The sequence below is a fragment of the Monodon monoceros genome, unplaced genomic scaffold, assembly GCF_005190385.1.
Source record: "Monodon monoceros isolate NGI ecotype Baffin Bay Population unplaced genomic scaffold, NGI_Narwhal_1 Super_Scaffold_15, whole genome shotgun sequence".
Lineage (NCBI taxonomy): Eukaryota > Metazoa > Chordata > Mammalia > Artiodactyla > Monodontidae > Monodon > Monodon monoceros.
Window position 1 is genome coordinate 79,705,959 of NW_021703771.1, and position 22,072 is coordinate 79,728,030.

General features: G+C 43.9%; 1 protein-coding gene across 1 annotated transcript in view; it reads left to right on the forward strand.

Moving 5' to 3' along the window:
* Positions 1 to 4,872: 4,872 nt before the first annotated feature.
* Positions 4,873 to 22,072, forward strand: part of TULP4 (TUB like protein 4) — a 231,071-nt gene continuing 213,871 nt past the window's right edge. The window contains exon 1 of the mRNA XM_029223964.1: positions 4,873 to 4,987. The gene's annotated coding sequence lies outside the window, so the exon portion shown is untranslated. The remainder of the gene's footprint in view (positions 4,988 to 22,072) is intronic.

Below are 22,072 nucleotides of genomic sequence, written 5' to 3' on the forward strand. Positions count from 1 at the left end.
CCTGGCTGTGTGAGCTGACGCCTCTGGTGGTCACAAGATGGCAGCAGCAGCCCCAGACACTGCATCCTCGCCCAAAGGAGCAGCCTTCGGACTTTCTCAGGACTTCAGCCTTTACATTCTTAAGAATTAAGGGCCCCAAAGAGCTTTTAAAATATAATTATATGGGTTATATCTATCGATGTTTACCATTTTATAAATTAAAACTGAGAAACTTTAAAAATATTTATTAGTTTATAACAATAGTACATCTTTATATGTTAATATAAATCACACATTTTTTAATGAAAAAACAACTATGTTTTCCAAAACAAAGAAATCTAGTGGGAAGAGTGGCATTGTTTTACTTTTTTTACAAATCTCTGTAATGTCTTTTTAAAATTTTTATTTATTTATTTATTTTTGGCTGCATTGGGTCTCCGTTGCTGTGCGCAGGCTTTCTCTAGTTGCTGTGAGTGGGCGGCTACTCTTTTCGTTGTGGTGCGCGGGCTTCTCATTGCGGTGGCTTCTCTTGTTGTGGAGCACGGGCTCCATGGCGTGAGCTTCAGTAGTTGTGGCTCGCAGGCTCTGGAGCGCAGGCTCAGTAGTTGTGGCACACGGGCTTAGCTGTTCCACGGCATGTGGAATCTTTCCGGACCAGGGCTCGAACCCGTGTCCCCTGCACTGGCAGGCAGATTCTTAACCACTGCGCCACCAGGGAAGTCCTGTAATGTCTTTCTTAATAGAGAACAAATGGGTTCTCATATCTACTTCTGCACCCAATCTGTTGTGATATTGCACAGCATGTAACCTCTGGATAAGACCAATGTACATTCATGAGGGAATGCGAGTGAATATGCAAATGACATCTTAGTATTATTAAGAAATCAGACCCACAACTTGCCCGGGAAAATGTCCTCATATTTTTTTAGGAGCTAAAAAGCTGTTTTTAAAAGGCTTCCCTTGCAGACTATCACTCGGGTTTAATTGGCCAGAACAGGATCACTTGCCTATTTCTAAGAAAAGAGAATAGAATTGTCAAGATTGGTTTATACCAGTGATTCTCCCGTGTGGGTCAGAATCACCTGTGGAGTGTGTTAAAACACGGGATGCTCAGCCCCCAACATGAGGGTTTCCATCAGAAAGTTTGAGGAGGAGGCTAAGAATGTGTGTTTCTAACAATTCCCAGGTGCTGCTGTGGCTGGCCTGGGATCCACTGTGAGAACCGGTGGCTGAGACCTGGATGGGGGTGGGCAGTGGCCAGGCTTCCGGGAGCACTGGTCAGTGGAGGACGTGGACAGCTTAACACACTGGGGTTTGTTAGCAAGCAAGAGGGGAGAACGGTGGTTGGTCCAACCATGTTTGCTGTACTTATAGCCTCAGAAAATTTATGGTAGATGCCTGCAAAATGGAGAAATACTTGAACATTGGTCCTGTTCGTGACCTCATACTGGTGACCAAGTATATTTTGGATTCATGGTCAAGGGAAGAAAAGGGTGAGTGAGGGAGGAGGGACAGAAAAGGAGAGGATGGGGTAGAGACAGAAATTTGATTTTAAAATGCTCTTTCTTTCTTCTTCTACAGCTTTCCTAGCTTAAGAAATGTAAATTGGGTGAATTTGACATGGAGAAACTAAATGTTAGGGGGGAGGTCTACGCTTTGCAAACTCATTTTGGCACTTTATACTTTAACAAGTCCACTGAGGTCTACAATTGCGTGCAGCCAAGCCCCCACCCCCTGGCAGTTCATCTTGTCCTTCACTTAGCATGGCCAAGTTAAATGAAATATTCCTGACAGTGGGTTGTTATGAATATTCCAAACTATAGAGAAGCCACAGGTTAGGAAAGGGTCCTATGCATTTCTCTCTATTAACAAATCTCATTGAAAGAGTCATAGAGTTTTAGAGTGGGGAAGGATCAGGGACCAACACCCCCTCCCCGTTTTACAGGCTGAGCAGTGAAGACCGGAGAGGCGGAGTATGTGTCCAAGCATGTGTCCAAGCTCACCCGGTCACCAAGTGATGGTACGGATGATAACCCTGGGCCTTGTGATGATGTCTGTTCTTGCCAAGTTCCAACTAGTTCTTCCATGTGGTGGCGAAAGCAAAGACAAAAAGAAGATATAACCAACAGGTTATATACGACAGAGTAACAGCTGAGACGCAAGTGTTGAAGGCATTTGATATTGGAGTAGAGTCGTTTCTGCTGTATTATGTTTTGGCTACCAGACTTACACCCTGATCATCTTCAGTCCCAACCGACAGCCCTCGGCTCTCAGCTCCACGACTGTCATCCCCAGCAGCTTCCTGGAGGGCAGCCAGCCTTGTGAGGTTTGAGACCAAGCTGGTTCCAGCCCCGCCCCGGCTGTGCGCGCAGCTGCCCCTGGCCAGCCCCAGGTGAGGCCACGATTCCATCTTCTCTGCGCTCTCGGCACCTTCACCTCCGAGGCCTCCCGGCTGTGGCTGGCCTGTCATGGCCCTGACACTGAGCCTGGAAGAAGCTGTGTGTGTGTGGGGGCGCTGCTCTCCACTCACTCCTCCTCCTTCAAGAGTGAGGCAGTTTTAGGACCTCACTAGAAAAAAAAAAAAAGTTTGCCCAAGACAACGATGTACTTTAAACACAACAAAATTAGAATTGTTGGACCAGGGGGTTTCAAAGGCCAGTGGTAGGGTCCGCATTGCCAAATCTCCTTCTTAATGGCCCCCAGCTGCCTCAGATTTCTAAATTATAGTCAATTTTTATTTCATAATTTGAAAGGTTTTTTTTTAAGCTTAAAATGCTGATTCACAACTGATTCAATAGATTTCTGTAAATGAGCCTTCAAGTTAAAATGGCTTAAGGAAACCATTTTCCTTCTGAAAAGGCAGAGAGAGGGAATAGGGAAGGGGTTGGTGGAGGTACGGCGGGGGATGAAGGGCACCCACCCTGAGTAACAGGGAACAGAAAGAATAGTAAAAATAAGAACCAGCAAGGCACAGCATTTGGCTCGTGGCAAGCATTTAATACACTGGAGCTCTTATTTTTGGTTGAGTACCTATTATGTATCAGGCACTATACTCAGTGCTTTACATAAATTATTTCATTTAATTCTTTCAGCAGCCCTGTGAGGTAGATATTGTTATTTGAATGTACTGTTAAAGAAGTGGTGTTAGGGGCTTCCCTGGTGGCGCAGTGGTTGAGAGTCCGCATGCCGATGCAGGGGACACAGGTTCGTGCCCCGGTCCGAGAAGATCCCACATGCCGCGGAGCGGCTGGGCCTGTGAGCCATGGCCGCTGAGCCTGCGCGTCCGGAGCCTGTGCTCCGCAACGGGAGAGGCCACAACAGTGAGAGGCCCGCGTACCGCAGAAAAAAAAAAAGAAAAGAAAAGTTCTTCAACTGCATATTTTCATCTTTCATCAGTTTACTAACTATTTAAGGTCTAACAGTCAGGGTCAGATGTTTCAAAATTTGCTCCAGGTCCTGATTGCTGACCCCAGTTAATGCAGTTGAAGCAAAATACTCATTACATTGCAATGAGGGAGGATTATCTTTTATGGTTAAGGTACTCTAAGACTTGAATGTAGTTTTACTTCTGAAAGGTGTCAAAATTAATTTTAGAGATGTTATAAAATGCGATTAAATAATGCTCATATTGATACTTCTCTTGAACACATTATACTTATGTGCATATGTTAATGAGGCAAATATTATCGTTTTAAAACTTTTTAAAAATTAAAACAATCTAGGCAGCACTTGCCAACATTTGTGAAATTGTAGGTATGTAATTTCAGGATTTAAAGACTCTAGTCCAACTCTTTTATTTTCTTTCTGACAACCAGAAATTCACGGAAGACAGAATTCTTAACTCTGAAGCCGAAGCTGATGTGAAAATTTTGGCAAATAGGCAAAACAGAAAAAAGTGCAGAACACTTGCAAAGATTAGCTGCTATACTTAAATATATAGGGCACGTTATGCCTCAAATCAAGAAAGAAAGGATGCTGCTCTTGTCTATTTTTTAAAAAATACACATACATAAACAGTCACACAATCAGCAGTGTCATTTCTGTGTACGTGATGGAAAATGAAGGACGGATGCATAAAGTTTCCGTTCCTAGAAGGACATCAATTTAATGGGGGGAAAAAGGCTGTGAATTCTTGTTCCTCTGTGTGAGTTAAAATGACGCTATCCAGTCCTTTCCCCATAAGACCAACTGAAAAAGATACAATATATCTGAGATCAGATCGTCACCATCAAAGACACTTCAGTGACTGTCTTCATGCAGACATACGGTGGTTCACACTACAAGCAACGTGCGCTTTCTAGAGACTTTCAACTTCAAGAGTGTGATATCCACTTCCGGCTCAAATTAAGTTCGGACCGCACACAAATCATTACATTACCGGGTAGGAAGGATTCCTCAAGGGGGTGGGGTTCAGACTGGACTAGTTACTGTTTTCACTGTTGTCCAGGCTGTGTAGTTGCCCCGAGGGACGAAGACTGCGGGGTGCGCGTGTGTGACACGTGCGTGAGAACGGGTGGGCGCGCGAGTGGGTGTTCGGCGGTTGTGTGTGCGCTTTGAGGGCGTGCTCGCGAGTGTGCAGTGGCTGCAGGGTCTGTTGAGTTGGGGGTTTCGCGCGTGGCAGCAAGCAGGTGACGAGCGCGTCAGCAGCTCGGGCCGCGGCAGAGCGCGAGGCGAGGGTGGCGGGGGTCGCGACCCCAGTACGGAGCCAGCGGGCGTCAACGGACGGGACGCGGGTCCCCGGGGGCGCGAGGGCGCGAGGCTGGCTGGGGAGGCGCCTGCCAGCCGCGCCGGGTCACGTGGCGCGATCACGTGGCGCACAGCCGGGCCCGGCGGCGGCGGCGGCGGCGGCGGCGGCGGCGGCGGCGGCCGAGGGAGGCGGAGACTCCGCGGAGACACTGGGGGAGGCGGCGGCGGAGGCGGCGGCGGCGGCGGCGGCGGCGTGGGGCTGCTGGAGGCGGAGGCAGAGAGGCGCGGAGGAGCGCGGGGCCGCCGCCACCGGCGCCCGAAGGTGAGGCGGGAGCTGGCCTCTTGTCACCGCCGTCCCGGCCCGGGCGCTGCCGCCCTCCCGTGGAGGAGGTGGCGGGCCCGACCGCCGGGCGGAGCGCCCTCCGGAGCCGGGCCGGGCGCCTGTCCCCTCGGGGCGGGCGCTCGGGCCCCCAGCCCCGGCCAGGCCCCTCTGCCGGGCTTGGGCGGGGGTGCGTCGGGCGGCCCCCGGCCGGGGCTTGGGCGGGGGGGCGGCGGGCGGCCCCCTCGGGTGGGCTTTCCCGAGGGCGCGGTGGGGAGACGGTGGCCGACACCCGGCTCCGGGCGGCGCTTGCTGCCGTTTAGCGGTTTTAGTCTTTTGTTTCAGTGTCTAAGAAAATGGGGCGATAGAGGAGCTTGGTGTGCGCGCGCGCGCGTGAGTGTATGTGTGTCTGTGTGTAAATCAGGAGGCGTTTGGCTTGGAGCCATTTTTTTTTTCTTAATTGTGGAGACAGAAAACGCCTTAATTGTGGAGACAGAAAACCACTTTAATTGTGGAGACAGATAAAACGGTTTCCCGGGGGAAACTGTGCTCCTCCTCTTCCTCCCCGGCGTCTGGATGGAGTGGATTTCCCTCCCGGCCTCTGCCCACCTTCTCGTCCTCCAGGCTGTCCCCCTCCCGCCTGGCCTTCCTGCCGCCCCACCTCCGTGTTACCCCCGAGCGAGCGGGGTGTCTGCACAGCGGCCCGGTCACCTGTCGTGGCAGCTGCATGGAAATGCTGGCGCTTCTGCTGTTTGGTCTGTGCTGTTTCCTCTGGCAAATCACGGGGATTCCGCTCAGAATGCCAACCCTTCCTCTTTTCTCTCTGCTTAAAAACAAAGTGCATGATGCTGCGTCTGAAGTTTGACCGGCTCGGGCAATTAGTAGGGAGAGGTGTCTACTTTTTCTTGTCACACCACTTTCAGGTTGGAAAGGTGAGGTTCATCTAACTTTGTGGAAGGAAATAAGGGTGACACGGTTCTGTCGGGGATGGATGTGACTTATCTGCTAAATTGCCATGGTGATCAGAAAGTCTTCTAACACTTCTCCCCTGGTGGACAGTCAGCTCCCCTTACAGGGAGCTCTGCCCTGGATTTCTCTATTTGGCGATTGTCCTCCTCTTTGTATTTTGCAGTAGTTTAGCAGCACCTTAAGGATACCCAGTCGGCAGATTCTTAAAAAAGCACAGGGAAAATAATTCATTTCTAAAGTTTTGAAGAATGTAAAAAAACATTTGGGAGTCCCTTTCTTTGTGCCTCTCTGTCTGTGTCTCAGGTTTGCATTTCTTGGAGCTTAGTTCTTGCAGGCAAGGCCACAGGGGATGGTGCTATGGTCCTGGAGGATGCTCATCCCCAGGCCCTGCAGCACTGATTGCTGGGATTTGGGGTTGTGATGGATGGAAAGTGACAGGGCTCCTTGCACATAGCCACGCTGCGAACCAGAGGCAACTGCCTGTACTCCTGGTGATCTGGTGGGGCGGTTTGGAAGCTGATCTCAACATCGTACAATGATAGCCACGCTGAGATTGGGAGGAACTCAGCCGTCCCTTTCTATTTCTTGATAGTTTACTGTTGTGGAAATGAGTATATGAATAAATTGTGAAAAGCTAAATCTAGTGTTTAAGCATAGGACTTAATTTGTGTGAGAGAGTTGCTAGAGGATGTGAATTTCTTTGGAGAATTTTAAGTGCTCTATTTTAGTAAGGGCTGTGAAAGTAGCAGTGTTTTCCTGTGATGGGGGGAGGTGTTGTTGACCTCTAGAGTTGGAAGTATGTAGTACTGAGTTAGAGGGATCATATAGGGAAAGTTTTTTTAACACAGTGAAGCTTTATGATGTGGGAGAAGAATAGAAAGCCCAAGTTAACTTCCTGTGCCCGAGAAATAGTAATGTATTTACTACTGTTTATTTTAAAACCAACTTTTCATTTAGAAAAGATGTGTGTATCATATTGAACTTTCTAGTTTTCATATGGAGCTATATGAGTGGTAGTTTGATTATTTACATTTTCCCCACCAAAACCCTGCATGGAAAAAAACTTTTTTAAGCCATAAGAGGATATGTGGTTCATGAAACCTGTTTTATATTGAACCATCCAACATTGATGCTGAGATCCCCAGTGATGAAAGAAGAATAAAGAGACAGCAGCCTTCCTTCAGTGCTTTCCATGTGCAGGGCTAAGCTAGGACATTGTTCTTCATCTGTTTCACTGCATTTACAGTATCAATGATCTCTTTCCTGTTCTCTTCTGTGGATGGAGAAAGATTGAAGATAGATTGAGTGACCCAACTATGCATGTGATTCATCAAATGCATTAAAAAAATTGAGTAAGGGCTTCCCTGGTGGCGCAGTGGTTGAGAGTCCGCCTGTTGATGCAGGGGACACGGGTTCGTGCCCCGGTCCGGGAAGATCCCACATGCCGTGGAGCGGCTGGGCCCATGAGCCATGGCCGCTGAGCCTGCGTGTCTGGAGTCAGTGCTCCGCAACGGGAGAGGCCACAACAGTGAGAGGCCCGCAAATGGCAAAAAAAAATTGAGTAAAACTTCTGTTATGAAATGTCTTGATTTAGTTATTGCATTGGTTTCTATTGGTTCCTACCCTGTGAAGTATTTTCAGTATTACCAAAAGCTTTTCCCAAATTGTACATCTGTCCTTAGTGAGACTGCAGGGAATATGTAATTGAAATGTCGAATTTCTTTTAGTTTGGTTGGGATAATGTTAATTTAGTCAACTAAATTTTAACATATTAAAATACTAAGTTTTTTATGATAAAATATACATAACGTAAAATTTACCGTGTTAACCATTTTTAAGTGTACAGTTCAGTGACATTAAGTACGTTCACATTGTTACGCAACTGTCACCACCATCCATCTCCAGAACCTTTTTTCATGTTCCTGAACTGAAACTTTGTATCCATTAAACAATAACTTCCCATTCTGTCCTCCTCCCCCCCACACACACTCCTGACCACCACCTTTCTGCTTTCTACTTTCTATCTCCATGAATTTGACTACTTTAGGTCCCTCATATAAGTGGGATCATACAGTATTTGTCCTTTTGTGACTGGGTTATTTCACTTTGCATGTTTTCAGTGTTCATCCATGTTGTAGCATGTTTCAGAATTTGCTTCCTTTTTAAGGCTGAATAATATTCCATTGTATGTATACATTACATTTTGTTTATAAAGGTTCTAAATTTTAACATACTAAGTGTTAGCAACTGAGGTAATCTCATGATGATCAAGAGCTCTCACTGGAAATTATTTAACTATGATTTGTTTAATTAAAACAGAAAATCAAATTAGTTGTTTTAAAATTTTATTTAATTTTATTTTTTAATGCACAGTACCTTTTTAAAAATTTTATTTATTTATTTTTTATACAGCAGGTTCTTTTTAGTTATCTATTTTATACATATCAGTGTATATATGTCAACCCCAGTCTCCCAATTCATCCCCTGCCCCCACCCGCCCCAACTTTCCCCCCTTGGTGTCCATACGTTTGTTCTCTACATCTCTGTCTCTATTTCTGCCTTGCAAACTGGTTCATCTGTACCATTTTTCTAGCTTCCCATGTATGTCTTAATATACGATATTTGTTTTTCTCTTTCTGACTTACTTCACTCTGTATGACAGTCTCTAGATCCATCCACGTCTCAACAAATGACCCAATTTCGTTTCTTTTTATGGCTGAGTAATATTCCATTGTATATATGTGCCACATCTTCTTTATCCATTCGTCTGTCGATGGGCATTTAGGTTGCTTCCATGTCCTGGCTGTTGTAAATAGTGCTGCAATGAACACTGGTGTGCATGTGTCTTTCTGAATTAAGGTTTTCTCTGGGTACATGCCCAGTAGTGGGATTGCTGGGTCATATGGTATCTCTATTTTTAGTTTTTTAAGGAACCTCCATACTGTTCTCCAATGGAGTGGCTGTATCAATTTACATTCCCACCAACAGAATGCACAGTACCTTTTAAAAATATGGGAACCATGGGGTTTGAAACTAATATGTGTGTTATATCCTTTCTGGGTCCTTTAATTTCCCTTCCATGTGGATGGACGTGAAATTTGCAGCTGATGTCGTTGTCCTCAGCTAACGTTTTAATGGTGGTGTATTTTGCTGTATGGAAGAGCATGAAGGACTCACCCTGAGGTATACATACATTGTGTAGGAATGTTTGATTATTTCCCTTTATTTGCCACTCTCCAAAATCATGAGTTGGTTCCCTGCCATCTTCCAATGGTAATGGAGCTAGGGTCTTTTCTTTCCTTTTTTTTTTTTTTTTCTTTTTGAGGATCTTTATGAACTTCTCTGTTTTAGCATATATGATGCGTCTCAGTCCATTTCAATTATTGTCCTTTTGATGCTCAAATTGCCATATCTTTGGGCAGATAGACTTATTCAGTTTGGCTCTGAGTCCTTATGACATAGCTCTAGTAGCCTGTAGTAGCTTCCTTGCTTTCTGGTGTGACAAGATGTTCCAGGCTCATCCTGTAGCCTTCCTGTTCCGGGTTTGGAATCAGAACAGACCATTTTTAAAAGAAAAATAAAAGAGAAAGTAAATGACCAATAAATATATTAAAATATTCAACTTTACTAGTAATTGAAGAAATGAAATTAAAAGCAAAGATAAGATACCATTTGTTATGAACCGAATGTCTCTCCCCCAAATTCTTATGTTGAAGCCCTATCCCCCAGTGTGTTGGTATTTGGAGATGGGGCCTTAGGGAGGTAATTAGGGGTAGGGTGGAGCCTTCATGATGGGATTAGTACCCTCATCAGAAGAGACAGACAACAGAGAGGTCTCCAACCCCTTCCAAAACACTTCCCTCCCCGCCCCTCACCACGCACAAAGAAGGGGTCATGTGAGCACATAGCTAGATGGCAACCACTTACAAGCCAAGATGAGAGGTCACAAAAGAAATCAGCCTTGTTGCCATCTTAATCTTGGAGTTTTCAGCCTCCAGAATGGTGAGAAATAAATTTCTGTTGTTTAAGCCACCCCAGACTGTGGTATTTTTTAATGGCAGCCTGAGCCAACTAAGACACCATATTTCAATGATTATATTGGCAATGTAATTTAAACTCAATTTAGACCTTACTAGATGTGAAACAATTTGGTAAAGCTTGATATAAAGTATTATGTTATTATGATTACTTTGGGTATCCATTCTCTTGGTAGTCTTAATATTTGGGCATTTCCTAATTTGGAGTGGGAATAAGGATGATAGTAATTCCCAGTGCTGGTGAAGATGAAGGGACATGTATACTCTTTGGTCTCAGTAGAGGTGTAAATTGATGCACTTATTCTAATCTTTTAAAAAAAATTTTTTAATTTGGCTGTGTTGGGTCTTCGTTGCTGCATGTGGGCTCTCTCTAGTTGCGGTGAGCAGGGACCACTCTTCATTGAGCCGTGCGGGACTCTCATTATGGTGGCCCCTCTTGCTGTGGAGCACGGGCTCCAGGTGCGCGGGTCTCAGTAGTTGCGGCCCGCGGGCCCTAGATCGCGCGGGCTTCAGTAGTTGTGGCTCGCGGGCTCTAGGGCACAGGCTTAGTAGTTGTGGCTCGCAAGCTTAGTTGCTCCATGGCATGTGGGATCTTCCCGGAGCAGGGATAGAACGTGTGTCCCCTGCATTGGCAGGCAGATTCCTAACCACTACGCCACCAGGGAAGTCCAATGCACTTATTCTAAATAGCTACTATTATGTGTCAAAACGTAAAATTTGCATAACCTTTAACCCAGCAAGCCCACATTTAGGAACTTATCCTAAAAAATAGTAGGAAAAGTTAGCAAAGGTATATGTATACAGTAAAGAACTATTTACTGTATATGGTTATTTAGTAAATAACCTTAAGTAAGGAATTGATTAAATAGATTAGGGTACCTTCTTTGCATACAGCCATTGAAAATAATGATATAAATCTATATTAACCAATCTGGAAGGAGGCCCATTATATATTATTGAGTGAAAAAGAGAGGTTACAGAACTGTAGGCATAGCAATTACATATACTATAGGCATAGAAAATGCTGAACGACTAGGCTTTGCAGGCCAAGAATCAGACCTTCGAGGAGCTAGGCTTCAGGAACCACCTAATGGGCAGTTTGTTTCAGGTGCCGTGGTCTTGAAGACAGCACCCACTGATTTCATTCTTGTGTTGAAAGATTTAGTTTTCCTGGGGAGAGACTATGATTGGCCTTGTTGGGTAATTTGCCCTTTGGCTGTGTGTGTGTGTGTGTGTGTGTGTGTGTGTGTGTGTGTGTGTGTGTAGGATTGCTCTCAGTTGACAGTCCCACAAAGATATAGAATGGAGGAATCACAAGGTGAGTTGGGGTGCTTTTAACTAAAGAAAGGGAAGGCATTCCAGGAAGACAAGGCGATAGATGCCCACTACACATTCAGTTAAAATTAAATACATTCTTTGCTCATAAACATTGAATTAATTACTGCATCTCCATAAATTACTACAGACTCTGATAAACTTGGGCTTTCTTTTCCTTTTAACTTCTGTTTTGGGCATGTTAGGACCTATACCAGTGGGTCAACTCTATTTGATTTCTGGCTTTCATAGAAAATGGGTCAAAATTAAAATTTTGGATTATTCTTGGATTGCAAAAATTATGCTATTTTCCCTTTAAATGTGGTTAATTCAGAATCAAATATATTTCTCTGATGTCAGTAAGTAGAAGTCTTTGCGCTTATGTGGTGACAAGGATACCACCTTTGACAGAAAGTATTTTAAGCATAGAATGGAAAAGTAGTGTTTATGGAAAGCCTCCTAGTAATGGCGTAGGAGGCTGTAGAGTGTAGAAAATTATTCTGTAGGTGTGCAGAGGTGCTGTGCAGATAATACAGACTCACTTGAACATCTTTCTCACTGGTATTATTTCTAATCAAAAGCACAGTTAGAGTCAAAATGGATGTGAAAGAGCTTTGAGAAGGATAACACACACTACAACTTAAGATTTACAGTTTCTCACTTTTTAAAAATTGAAGACTTAATTTAGACCTTAATGGATGTGAAAGGATTTGGAAATGCATAATATAGGTTATTATGTTGTTACAGTTATTTCTGCTGTGTCTTTTTTTGGTAGTCTTAATACTTGGACATTTTCTCCCAGTTTGGAATGGGCATAGTAGAACCACTGGGTTATAGTTTTTCTTGTATCAGATCTGTTCGTGTCTGGTTAAGGCTAAGAAGTTGGCCTTCTTCGTGAATAATTTTTATGACAGTCTCAACCTTTCCTCTTAAGTCTCACCTGTTGATCCCAAGCTAGTTACTGTGTGGGACACTTGGTTCTACAGGCTCTTTGGTATCTACTTTCTAAAACTGTTGCTCAGTGTTTTCAAATTCTCCTTTGATAGAGACAAATATCACTGGGTTCAGAATTTTTTCATCCTAACGGAATGTTTCTTTGACCAGTTTCTTGCAATCAGCAAGGGAAGATTAGTTTAAATTTTGGAGGCAGTTACACCTGGTGTGTGTGTGTGTGTGTGTGTGTGTGTGTAATTTTCAGTCTCTGGCAAGAGAAATGAAGAGTCTTGTGTAGAACATACTTTGAGTACCATGTTGTTGGCCCCCTATGAACCTTTCCTTCATCTTTGGCTTTTAAGAGTATATGATACTGTCCTGGGGAAACACATGGCATTGTGTCAGAGTGCCAGAGGTCCTCCATGAGGACAGGCCGGTTAGTACTGGGACAGTTTTAATATTCCAGAAAAGCTGATCAGTAGTGACATTATCATGTGCTGAGAATATACAGGATTATCTTCACATGTAAATCAGTTTCTTAAGCTTCAGACAGCCCTCTTAGCCACAAACCAGATGGACAAATTCATCTCCAGTGGTTAGAATATCAAAACATGCATGATAAGAAGTTAGCCTGATGCTGTGGATGAAAACCCTGGACACCAGAGCTGACATTTCAGGTGGCCATAGTTACTGCTGTGTTAAATCATCAGGAAGTATATGTATTAACATCTGTCATATTACACAAGAATGCCTTCAAAAAGTCATTCCTGGATTTAACTTACCTGAAAGAAAGAAGTTTAAGGAGGTTGGATCATGGGGACAGCTAGGTGGGTGAATGTGGCTAAACCCAGGTCACATTTTCCAGTGCCTACAAATAGTTGGAACCCTTTTTGTTTTTGTGCTTGCCGTCTTTTCCCAGGAAATGAGAAACCCAGTCTGTGTTTCCTGTGTAGGAAGTTAACTTTTCAGAATTTTCTGATATCTGAATGATGAAATAAATTCTGTAATATTTGAAATGCTTGGAATAAAATACAGCAACTCAGTAAAAGAAAGCTCACAGTTTGCTTACTTTATTCCAACAGTAGTAATTTTTAATACTATGACAGAGTGAGAATGAAAGTGGCACACACATTGTTCTGTCTCCTCACCCAGCTTTGATTTTGAGGGACTTGGGGATAAATTAAGTAGCGTGGGATCGGGGTCCCACCCACAATCCATCCGTCATAGCTAACTGGAGCATCACTTCCCAGCCTTTGTGGATTTATGGCGTCCTGTTTGTGTTTGATTTTGCATCTGCTTCCTCCTCACCATTCTTACAGCTACGACAGCCAGGTCTCTGTTATCAGTGGAGAGCAAAGTGCTGATATATGAAGTCCACAAGTTATCACCTTAATTCAGTTTTATCTAATTATGTCAACCTTTAATTTTAACTAATCGGCACCAAATCTTTTCTGGGCCATTAACAAGCTGCACAATTACATTGCTGTATGGAATAGATTTATTTAAGGTTTTGATCAACTAATTAACGTTGTTTTGAAAAATTTCGTGATACAGTACGGTGAATAGGACTTGTACTTATGTGTATTTATGTGCAAGAAATGGGATAGAGAAACATTAAGTACCATTGTAGGTCCCTCCTAGGCTACAAATGCTTTTCTTCACAGAGGTATTCATAGGAGCAATAATGTTTATGAGGTGCTTTGACATCAGTCTCCTATGAATTTAATGTAATAAGTTTATTGTAAATAAGTAGAGAAGCCTCAGGATTAACCCATGGTTCAGAAATGGTGTATTGTTTTTAATTCTGAGAGCCTTGGGGTATCCCATTGTCTTCCCTTTCTTTGCTGCCTGTGCTTTGCAAACAGCAGTGATCTCTGCTGATTAATGGTCACAGAAATGGAATCTCCTTGGCCGTCCTTCACCTGTGTTCAGATGGTGAAGTTTTTCTCTTTCATGTGACATAGAAGGATGTGCGTGTATTTGACTTTGGGGAATTGAGCTATTTCTCTGGTGTATGTAAGACAGCTGAAACTTGTGGGAGAGAGGTAGGCACTGTCACGTGAACTATACCAATAATCACCGGAGGTCAATATAAGCCAGTTGCTTCAAACCTTTTACTAGATGGTTGATGACGAGCACAATTGGTTTAAGTTAAACCTCCTTTGGTGCTAATGACCAGTAAGGTGGACCCAAGGTGAGATGTCTGAGGAAGGAAGCCTGCTGGGGAGTCTGGAGTTATTCACAAATTAGATCATGAATGAGCTTCAAGAAATTAAGATTGGGTTTAATTCTGTTCTTCGTTTTGTGTCTACTTGGCCTTAAGTACTTAGAGTTATTTTAAGACATGAACTACTATCTTGTAGCATAGGAAACTCCAGGTAAGTAGGGCAACAGGAAGTCTGCCTAAGGTTAATGGAAGAATGTAATCAACTGGGATGCAAACTTTTAGCTCCTGAATTTTTATCTAGTGGTTTTAATCATGGTCACACTATTCTGTGTGAAAAATATTTTATCTCTTGACTTCTGTATTGTTTTATGTATGGAACTTCAATGTTCTTTTTGCTTCTTAATTTTAATATAATATGACTAATATTAATTCTTAGTATAATTCTAACTGACATAAACTCTACATATATGGAGACACCTTGAAAGAAGTATATTCTTTCTTCAGATTCTCTGGTCCCCTTCTAAATTTAAAAGCACAGAAATGACAACAACCAAAAAGTTACTAAGATTGGTTGGCTCTAATATAAACTGCTGAGTTAGTTGTAACTGTATTTTATTTTAAGAAGGTGCTTTTTCTTTGAATAGGTGCGTCTCTCTAGAAATCCAGGTAAATGGGGCTCCAGGTGGGAGGCGACTGCCCACCTGTGGTGAGTGCTTTTCTGATTCCTTTTTTTCTGATTGGCTGGTGCTGAAATTTGAATCTGGTTTTGACCTGCGAGGTCTTCGCACACCTTAGTCTTTTCTCAGGATTCCCACTTCTGGTTGTGGTTTGACCTGTTTTCAGTATTGTGGGCACCAAGTAGGTAAGCTTGACATATTGCGCTCATAAAGAAGAAAAGAGTCCTAGATTCTAGAAGGAGACTTTGGTTAGGAGTGGTCCAACAAATTGAACAGGGTTAGCCGCTGTGGGGAAGGCTGCACTGAAGCTCTGCTTTCTCTAGCAGAGCCCCCAGGTGTGGGGGGCTGTCAGAGGCAGTGGGTGGAATGGGAAGAAACGTGGTTTAAAAGGACTGAATTCGAGTTTGGACATACAGATTTGATATGTGTGAAAGCAGTTGTAGCAGATGGAGTACCTAGGCATGTAGCCTTTTTTAAAAAATTAAAAAATATATGAAGTTTGCTGTGTTATGTATATCAACCCCTTTTCTCGCATGTATATTATAAATATTTTCCCAGTTTCTTGGTTGCCTTTCAACTCCAACTCTGTTCATGGCATATTTTATGTATAAAAGTTTAAATTTTCTATGTAGTCAAGTCTTTCAATTTTTTTCCCGTAGCTTCTACTCTGATGGTTTGCTTAGAAAGTCTTTTCCCATGCAGTGTGTTTTTTCCCCTTCTTTTTTTTTTTCCTTTTTTAAGCAGACAGGTGTTTTAAACTTTTTAAAATAAGCTTCGTATCTTAGAATAGTTTTGGATTTACAGAAGGTACAAAGATACTCGGTACAGAGAGTTCCTCCGACCCAGCTTCCTCTAATGTTATCCTACAAAACTATAGAACATTTGTCAAGACTAAGAAATTAATATTGATACGTTGTCATTAACTAAACTCTAGACTTCCTTCTGATTGCACCAGTTTCACTGATGTCCTTCCTCAGGGCACTACATTGCATTAAATGGGGTGCGTTTTGAAGAGGCAGGACCACACATGGCAACGTGCTCTGGGGAGAAGCTGAGCTCGAGACACTGCACTGGTGTGGGACATGGCAGCTTTATGGTTTACAGAATTCTTTCATACATACACATGGTTTAGATGGAAAATATTCTTGATCATCGGTCTTGTTAGACACACCTGCCCCTTGGAAGCGTGTGTCTTGGGAGTGGCGCTGTTCTGCATGTGTGCGACCACAGGGAACTTGGGCAGAGAAATACCTCTCAAACTGTCCAGACTGCCAGTTGCTGCCTCCGTTTTCCCTGCATTGTAATTCCCTAACATGTCTTTGCTCTCACACTGTTACCTGGTTCTTCTGCCTGGACTGGAGTGGAAAATCATATGTTGTTGATTTTTAAGTCTCGGAGAGAAAGGCACCCTCATCGTGAGGAAGCGTTTTAAGTTCCTAGACATCAAAGTAAGCCCAGAATATCACTGCTTTCACCTTCTAGAATCCCAGTACTAGGCACGGCCAGTCTTCTAACTTTATTGTCCAAATGAAGGGTGACGTATCTAATGAGAAAAAAATGTGGTTGGCGTAGGTGAACGCATATCTTACTCTTTAGATGGGTTTGAGACTCTCTGTGGCTCGCTTGCCCATCTCTACCCCACGGTAAGTGGAGACAGATGAATGAAGTAAGAGGTTGGGCGGGCAGGTGGGAAATTAGGTAGAACACAAGCCATGTTGGGTGACTCCATGCCCACACTGCCTGATAGAAAAAGCATTAGCAGGGAGGCCTTAGATACCTCTGCACTTATTATCTATAGGCATCGCGACTCACACACGTTCACGTGAGTTGGGCTGAGCTGTCTCCTGGGTAACCACTGGCTTCTACTTGTGCATTCAAATCAGTCTCCCCTCTCCTAACTGAAAACACTTAGGTTTTCTTAGCCTTTTCTGACTTGTAAACCACCCCCCCCCACCGCCTTTCGATTTAGAAGGCAGTGAGAATATGACTGCTGTGCATGCCTGAGGAGGAGGGAAAAAAAGTGAAGAGGACCCTGGGTTGGCTTTCTACGGACCCCTAAGACAGTTTCTATAGAGTTGTTCTGTTCCACCTCAACTCAGAGAGAATCGGTAGATCGTATTGGAAAGCCTCCAACCAAGTCACAAGTAAATCAATAGAAATATAATTTTTAAAGCAGAGATCCATTAGTAGATTATACCTGCTTCAGTCTGGCCAGCCAGAGACAACTTTTTTTTTTTTTTGAGGAGTTTTTCTCGGTGGCTTGTGACTTTTTGCAAGTTTTAGTTATAATCATTGCTTTTATAAAGCCTTTTTGCACATCTACCGTTTTATCTGGTCTTCACAGTAACCTTGCACATTATGTCAAGCATGTATTTTTTTATTTTATGAGAAAGCTGAGGTTGGGGGTTTGCCCACGGTCACATAACTGTTAAGTAGACGTCTTGGGACCTAAGTCTGCACCTGCTGATCGAAAGTCCGCATCTCTTCTCTTACCCCCTCGTTTGCCCTGTGGCCTCCCGTCCAAGCTGCTGCTGCTGGTTTTATAGGTGCATGTGGGTGAAGCTAGTGGGGTTTTCTCTTGGCAACAACCAGCACGTATCCCAGATTGATAACTAGCCGACCCTGTTGAGTGCATTTCTAACATCCTTTCTTCCCTTCGTCATGGAATTGGGGTTTTGTTTAGATACCCTCCCCGTCTGCATGTGCTGTGGGGAAGGCGATCCATCCCCAGCACAGGGGTAAGTCCTGATCTGTTTCAGCCAGTCCTGCAGGTCCCACTCACCGTCAGTGACTGCTGGAGGGATAAGCAAGAGACCTGGTTCTGGTCTGCCAGAGGTTCTGGAGCACTTCTCAATCTTAAAATGACAACACTAGGAAAGATAGTCCTTTTCCTCTGAGTACAGTCCTGTCTGGATGTGGTGCCTGGAGTTGTTACAGCCGCATTTCTACAATCTGAACGTGAAGCTGGTGCAGGGGAGAGGACAGAGCCGAGAAAAGAGCAGCGAGAACTCCTCGGAGCCAACCACGCACCTGCCTTTGGACTTATGTGAAATACATTTCCCTATTGTTTAAGGCAACCTGAGTTGAGATTATCTGTTACTTGCACTGAAAGACATGCTAACTCATTCATTCATTCATACCACGAAGGAGAAATGCAGGGTATAAAGGTGGGATTTGATCTGGTCAGAAGGTCAGAGATGGTTTCCCTGAGGAAACGCAGAGGACTTGGTGAAAGAGATGCCTTTTCGCGCTGGGCCTTGTATCCCGTGTTTAAGGATTTTGGTCTTTATTGCAGGAGCAGAGCCACTGAAGGGTTTCATTACTGGAGAGTGGCAGGAGAACATGGAGCTGTAGTTAATTTAAGCTGCCTCTGCTAAAGAAAACCTTGGCTTAACATTCCAAAGAGTCCCGTTTGATTTGCTGAGCAGGCAAGGATCAGTCAGTGGTTAAGGCCCTGGTGATTGTCAGGTGTGTCCACAAAACATGAAAGAACATCTCTGCTTGGAATCTGGTGAAGTAAACAATCTGCTTTTCCTTTTCTTCCTCCTTGCCAGTGTGTGTGTGTGTGTGTACACATATGTACATATCCATGCACAGAGGCAGCTTTCATGTTTTCTAATTTAGGCGTAATTTGTGAAGTCTGTCGTTCTCTTAGTGTTTGATTATTTAAGTTAAAAAATTGCAGCTAAGAAATCTGTGTTGGAGTTATAAAAACAGGATAGATAGTTTCATTGTAAATAAAATTTTAAGGATATATTAATGTGGCTGAAATTGAACTTTTTAGCATCTCCAGAGGTTTTCCTCCAGGTTTGATGTAATAAGATCTGCTCTGATTCTCATACATATGGATATATTAGAAAACTGGATTCCGTCCCAGTGTAGTCAGGCCAGGAACCAGCCTGAGCTGCAGAGTGGAACTGCAACGAAAGCTGCAGAGTCCCCTGTAATCATATTAGAATGCGATGTGGTCCCTCCCTATGTTTATTAATTAGTGGAGTTGTAATGAGACTCCCCCCCATGCTTTTAAGGATGCTGATCAGTGGGCATCTGGGCGGGATTTGAGTTGTGTTTGGGAGCCTTCTGTGTGCAGGTGGGAGGGATCGGTGTTTCAGGTGGCGGCAGGTGAGCCTCCCGCCAAGTCGGCATAATGGGAACAGGACTCTTCTGGGTTGCCATCTGTTTGTGGCGGATAGGAAACCAGCAGTGACTTCTGAGGAGTTCATGTTGAAATACTTAGGAATTAGTAATGCTGAGACTATGCTGATCAGGTATTAGGAGGTAGGGGAGATAGACTGTGGAGTGGCTTTTCATCACTACTGGTTTCAGGACGTGGCTGCCTGGGCTCAGCAGCCCCCGCCCCCACCTCCCCCAAACCGCAGCTCTCTTGTACCCACCCAAACGGCCACTCACGTCACCCCGGTTCTGTACTGAGTTGCCCATGGCAAGGGGACGCATTATTGACATGACTGTCTCAGGTAACACCGTGCATGGTGTTTGTCGCAGGGTGGGGGGCTCAGTCTCTGTGACTCTTGATGTATCATGTTTTTTTGTTGTTTTAAATTGTGGAAAAATGTACATAACAAAACTTACCATTGTAGCTATTTATAACATGTACAGTTCGGTGGCATTAAGTACATTTATGCTGTTGTGTGACTATCATGATGGGTCATGTTTTAACCAAGTAAAAATAGTGGATGCTTCTTCTCTGTTTACCAAATATATGTATAAAAAATCATCAGCATGCTCTGTCTGATGGATGCCCCTTTGGTTTTTAAGCTGGGATTTGCTTCCTTTCCGCTTGGGAGTTGACTTGGTGGGATAGAGGTGCCGTGCCCCCATTGTTCTGGGTTTGGTTTGCTGTTCTTGAACCTGGGAAGCTCTGCCCTCCAGGCACAGTGCTTTTTGACGGTACCCTGAAAGCTGCTCTGCCTCTCCTGTATTCCACTTTAAAGCAAGGGTGTGGAATAGAGAATAGCTCACTCCCCTTTTAACCTAGCATTACTTGGTAGGTTAACTAGAGGAGCTGCCCTCGGGTGGCCTGCTGAGGATGTGTGAGGTTGGAGTCGCCCTGTTCAGCCCCTGCCACTGCATCAGGTTCTGAGGTGCTGCCTGCCTTTCTGACTTGCAGACCCGGCTGGGTTCCATCTGCCACCTGCAGGTTTCTAGCTTGCCTCCTTCAAAACAATCAACAGAAAGGACCACAGAGCCCTCTGTTAGTTAGGGGACTCCTGGTTATAAGTTAGACCTAACTGAACTCGTTTATACACTAAAGGCAATTTATTGGAAGGATTCTGGGCTGTGTCCTAAAATCTCTGCAGGGATACAGCTGGGCTTCAGGCCAGGAGCCAGAGACTGGAACACTCTGTGGATGGGCCTGGGAAGCTCTTTCCTTCTCTCTGTCCCCATCTCTTAGCTTCCTTCAGTGCTTCGAGTTCTTTGTTCCAGACCAGCATCCTCTGCTCCCTGGTCCATGTGGCACAACGTGGCTGCCAGCAGCCATGTTCTTCATTGTTATGATCCAGGTGTCTAGAGACTATTTTCTCTGTTCCAGAATTTCCTGGGAAGAACTGATGAGTGGTCACAGAAGATGGAACCAGGCTGTGAAAGCACCTAATAAGCTTTGCATTAGAAATTACACAGAACAGTGAGACACCAAACGAAACCAGAACAAACTGCTGACATCTCCACTACCAACAAAAAACCCAGTGAGTTGAGGAGACGGACCTGCCAAACACATTCTGGAATCACCTTTTTTAAAATTAAATTTCTTTTTCAGGGAAATAAATTAGAGCCTATTTTTATGTCAGCGTTGTTTGAACTCAGAGAAATTGTGGCCAAAGTTGACTTCAGCAGGGGAGCTTGATGTGGGAGATAGATTCCCGAAAACCTGAGTATAAATAAAATATTTTAAATTAAATTATATTTTAAATATACAAGGGGAGTCAGTGGTTAAGGCCCTGACTGCTTGCTATCAGAAGGAATCCTTTTGTAAATCTTTTTCTAAAATGCAGTCATTTTAACCTTATGAATTTGGATCTTCCTATATCACATTTACCTAAGATCAGAGTGCACCAGTGGATTGTCCTTCCTTGCCGTCGGGGACAATTATCTTGTCGGGGTCACTGGCTCATTGGCAGATTGAACGCTCCACCGACTTCTGAGGTTATGAACAATAACAGTTTCTCTTTTAGTTGTTTGGTTACACCCATAGATCCCCTGTATGAATTTGAGAATTCCTCTGTGAGTTGGAATTAAATGGGGATTGAACACTCTGTCTGAATTGTGAAGCTGTATGCAATAATCCAAGCAGGTTTGAAAGTATCACTTAGTGATTGCAAGAAAAAGAGCAGTCTGACAATTCCAGGAATTAGCGCCATTTGAGAATTTGGGAATTGGTCATGTTGTCAAATGTGCAGGATCTATTGTATTTGCACATCAGTCGTAAAGGTGGTTTATTACCTATTTGACTTATTAGTGTATTTAAAATTAAAAACTCAGTTTCCCTCCTCAGAAAATGTGGGTTGTGTGGAAGTATGAGTATCACTGGCCTTGAGGGGAAGGGCATGGTTAGCACCTGAGTAAATATTGGCGTAGTGGAAGATGACACCCTCTGGAAGCCTGCTCTATCTGACATGCCCCTCACTGTACTAGATTTCCTGCCCTCAGAAGGATAGGAAACATTTATTACTGCTTTAAAGAATTTAGAAGCCACTGGTATTCTAAAATAGTGCTGAAAGAGCCCTGCTGTTGGATGAAACCTGGGAGTACTGCATGTGGGTTATGGGAAACCCTTTATTCCATATGACCTTTCTTTCCTTGTGCAGGCCTCTTTCTACATACCATGGGGGATGCCTCTGACATGTCTTGTCTTAAATAGAATGCCTTGAACCGTCCTTCTGTCTCAAAAATGCAGAGCTGGGGAGCTCTGAGGATTGGGGAGACTCGGTGCTCTCAGAACGACACAAGTTAGAAGTAATAATGGAAAAACAAA